Source organism: Heptranchias perlo, chromosome 2 (genome assembly GCF_035084215.1).
Source record: "Heptranchias perlo isolate sHepPer1 chromosome 2, sHepPer1.hap1, whole genome shotgun sequence".
Taxonomy (NCBI): Eukaryota; Metazoa; Chordata; class Chondrichthyes; order Hexanchiformes; family Hexanchidae; genus Heptranchias; species Heptranchias perlo.
In genome coordinates, this window is record NC_090326.1 from 20681629 (window position 1) to 20686159 (window position 4531).

Below are 4531 nucleotides of genomic sequence, written 5' to 3' on the forward strand. Positions count from 1 at the left end.
GCAATGTGACGGGGTTAAAGGGTATATACTTCAATGCAAGCAGTATTACAAACAGATGAGCTAAGGGCACAGACAGACACATGGCAGCATGACATCATTGCTATAACGGAAACCTGGCTTAAAGAGGGGGATAACTGGCAGCTCAATATCCCTGGAAATAGAGTTTTCAGGCAGGGTAGAGTGGGTGTTAAAAAAGGAGGGGGGTAGCATTATTGGTTAAAGAATCAATTACAGTTGTGAGAAGGGATGATATGCTAAATGGATCATCAATCGAGGCCATATGGGTTGAGATAAGAAATAAAAAAGGGGCTGTCACACTACTAAGAGTGTACTACAGACCCCCGAATAGCGAAAGGGAGATAGAACAACAAATATGTCGGCAAATTTCTGAGTGCAAAAATAAGAGGGCAATAATAGTAGGGGACTTCAACTACCCTAACATCAGCTGGGATTCAAACAGTGTGAGGGGCACAGAGGGCGCAAAATTCTTGATCGGTGTCCAGGAGAACTTTTTTAGCCAGTACGTGACAAGCCCAACAAGAGGGGATGCAATTCTAGATTTAGTCCTGGCAAATGAAGATGGGCAAGTGGGTGAAGTTACAGTGGGTGACCATATTGGGGATAATGACCGCAATTCAGTTAGTTCTAGCATTATTATGGAAAAGGACAGAGTTAAATCAGGAGTAAACGTTTTAAATCGGGGGAAGGCAAATTTTACAGCACTCAGGTGATTTGGAAGAAGTGGACTGGACACAACTGCTTGAGGAGAAATCAGTGGCAAGCCAATGGGAGGCACTAAAAAGTGAAATTCTACGGGTACAATGCGGACACGTCCCATCAAAGAAAAAGGGTGGCACTGCCAAATTTAGAGCCCCCTGGTTGTCTAGAAGTATACAGGGCAAGATAAAGCAGAAAAAGAAAGCTTATGACTGTCACAGAAAACTAAATACTGCAGAAAGCCTAGAGGAGTATAGAAAGTACGTAAAAAAGAAATAAGGAAAGCAAAGAGAGGGCATGAAAAAATATTAGCTAGTAAGATTAAAGAAAACCCAAAGATGTTTTATCAGTACATTAAAAACAAGAGGATAGCTAAGGAAAAGGTGGGAACTATCAGGGATGATAAGGGTAACTTGTGTGTAGAAGCAGAGGATGCGGGTAGGGTTTTAAATGAATATTTTGTCTCCGTATTCACAAAGGAAGGGGATGATCCAAACGTAGTAGTTAAAGAGGAGAGGTGTGAAATATTGGATAAGGTAAACATAACGAGAGGAAGTACTAGAGGGACTGGAATCCTTGAAAGTTTCCTAGGCTATTGAAGGAAGCCAGGGAGGAAATAGTGGATGCTCTGAGGATCATTTTCCAATCCTTACTAGATACAGGGGAGGTACCAGAGGACTGCAAACCTAGTACCATTGTTTAAAAAGGGTACGAGGGAAAGGCCGAACAATTATAGGCTGGTTAGTCTTACCTCGGTGGTGGGCAAACTATTAGAATCAATACTGAGAGATAGGATAAACTGTCACATAGAAAGGCATGGTTTAATCAGGGATAGTCAGCATGGATTTGTTCAGGGAAGGTCATGCCTTACAAATCTGATTAAATTCTTTGAGGAAATGACAAGGATGATTGATGAGGGTAGTGCAGTGGATGTTGTCTACATGGATTTTAGTAAGGCATTTGATAAGGTCCCATATGGCAGTCTGGTCAGAAAGGTAAAAACCCATGGGATACTGGCGGAGCAGGCCCGAAGGGCCAAATGGCCTACTCTTGCTCCTATTTTCTATGTTTCTATACAGGGAAATGTGGTGAATTGAATCCAAAATTGGCTCAGTAACAGGAAACAAAGGGTAAAAGTCGATGGATGTCTTTGCGAATGGAAATCTGTTTCCAGTGGTGTGCCACAGGGCTTAGTGTTGGGTCCCTTGCTGTTTGTGGTATATATTAATGATTTGGAGTTGAATTTACGGGGCATGATTGGCAAATTTGCAGACGACACAAAAATTGGCCGTGTAGTTGATAGTGAAGAGAATAGCTGTAGACTCCAAGAAGATATCAATGGGTTGGTGGAGTGGGCGGAAAAGTGACAAATGGAGTTCAACCCGGAGAAGTGTGAGGTAATGCACTTAGGGAGGGCAAACAGTAAAAGGGAATACGCAGTAAACGGGAATATATTGAGGGGTAGAGGAAGTGAGAGACCTTGGAGTGCATGTGCACAGGTCTCTGAAGGTGGCAGTACAGGTAGATAAGGTTGTGAAGAAGGCATACGGAATGCTCAGTTATTAGCCGAGGTATAGAATACAAAAGCAGGGATGTAACGATGGAACTGTATAAAACGCTGGTAAGGCCAGAGCTGGAGTATTGTGCGCAGTTCTGGTCACATTACAGGAAGGACGTAATTGCTCTGGAGAGAGTGCAGAGAAGATTTACAAGAATGTTGCCAGGGCTTGAAAATTGCAGCTACGAGGAGAGATTGGACAGGAACATAGGAACAGGAGTAGGCCATTCAGCCCCTCGTGCCTGCTCCGCCATTTGATAAGATCATGGCTGATCTGTGATCTAACTCCATATACCTGTCTTTGGCCCATATTCCTGAATACCTTTGGTTGCCAGAGCTGGAGTATTGTGCACAGGCTGGGATTGTTTACCTTGGAGCAGAGGAGGCTGAGGGGAGACTTGATCGAGGTGTACAAAATTATGAGGGGCCCAGATAGAGTAGACAAGAAGTACCTGTTTCCCCAGCTGAGAGTTCAAGAACTAGAGGGCATAGATTTAAGCTGATTGGCGGAAGGATTAGAGGGGACATGAGGAAAAACTTTTTTACCCAGAGGGTGGTGGGTGTATGGAATTCGCTGCCCGAATTGGTGGTAGAGGCAGGGACCCTCAACTCTTTTTTAAAAAGTACCTGGACCTGCACCTAAAGTGCTGTAAGCTGCAGGGCTACGGACCGGGTGCTGGAAGGTGGGATTAGAATGGGCACCTGGTTGTTCTTCGAGCCGGCGCGAGTGGCCCCCTTCTGTGCTGTATCTTTTCTATGGTTTCTATGGTTCTATAAGATGAATCCTCATAATCCTTTAGAATGGATCCTGCAGTCAGAAATCACAGACATTTTTTTCAACTGATGGGTTTTACTAAAATAGACCTGTTTGTGATACTCTTGATTCAGAATCAAGAGCATGAAGAGTTCCGGCACGGACTCCATGGGCCGAATGGCCTCCTTCTTTGCTGCAACCATTCTATGATTCTGTGATTCCAACATGAAACTACCACTGATTTATTCCAGAAGAAAAGATCTCAAGACCCTGATTCTCAAGTCTTCTTATGCTTTCTGTCTAGTTTCTGTCATGCCCTGAGTCTTGTAGAAATGCCCAACTGGTGGTCTGATATTGAAATGATGGGCTTCTGTAGAGTAGACTATATGGGGATAAATTCGATAACCCCTAAATCCGGGCACTGGGCGATTAACCCACGCCCAGTTGTTGAGACACAGGCAGCACATGAGATTCATGCTGCCTGGTCATTTACCTGATATCTGCGAACAACCAAACCTACGCTGCATTGTTGAGTGGCTGCTCACCAGTAGGGGGGCCCCCAATATTGTGTGAGTGGCTAGAACCACTTAGAGGCAGCCTGCACCTCTTATTTGCAAAATATAAGATACAGGTCTGCACGGAGTCTGAACGGAGATCAAAAATCACACATGTATGTTTTCAAACTGTTGAGTTCTGTTAAAACATTGAATAAAGGTTGCACACTACTAAATCCCACATCCTCCAATCTGCACACCAGATCGCACCAATCTGCCGATCTGAGTTTGTACCAGGCTTGCGAGGGAGCTTGCACCAAGGTTCTCAGGTGATGCACTAGAGGCTTTGGTGCAAGAGGTGGACAGAAGGAGGGGTATCCTATATCCGCAGGGGGGGGGGGGGGCGCAAGAGGCCCTCCAGACATATGCTCCCGAGGCAGCAGGAGATGAAGTCAATGCCAGGGGCGTAGCACTACGAACATGGATGCAGTACAGGAAGAAGTTCAATGCTTTGACACGAGTGATCAAGGTGAGTGAGGTCAACTGTCAGGAGGCATCTCCTACCAACTGCACCACTAGCCACATCCATTGCTCCACGCACTAAACCACACCATCACCCACATACCAATAAACTCTTTCAATCAGTATTCAATTCTTCCAATCAGATGCTTCCTCTCATTCTCACACATTACCACTGTTGCAAGCTGCACACCCACAACTCAACAGGCCATGCACACTAGCAGCTATTCAACCATGACAGGCACATCATCCAAACATCCTGCAGGACACTCACTGAAAACATGTCCCGCTTTCTTGCAGAAAAAGGTGGCGCATAACAGGAGGCAGCAAGTGGCAATGACATTTAGTCCCTTGAGCCTGTTCTGCCATTCAGTGAGATTGTGGTTGACCTGTGACCTAACTCCATATACCCGCCTTAGCCCCATATCACTTTAATACCTTTGGTTAACAAAAATCTATCAATCTCAGATTTAAAATTAACAATTGAGC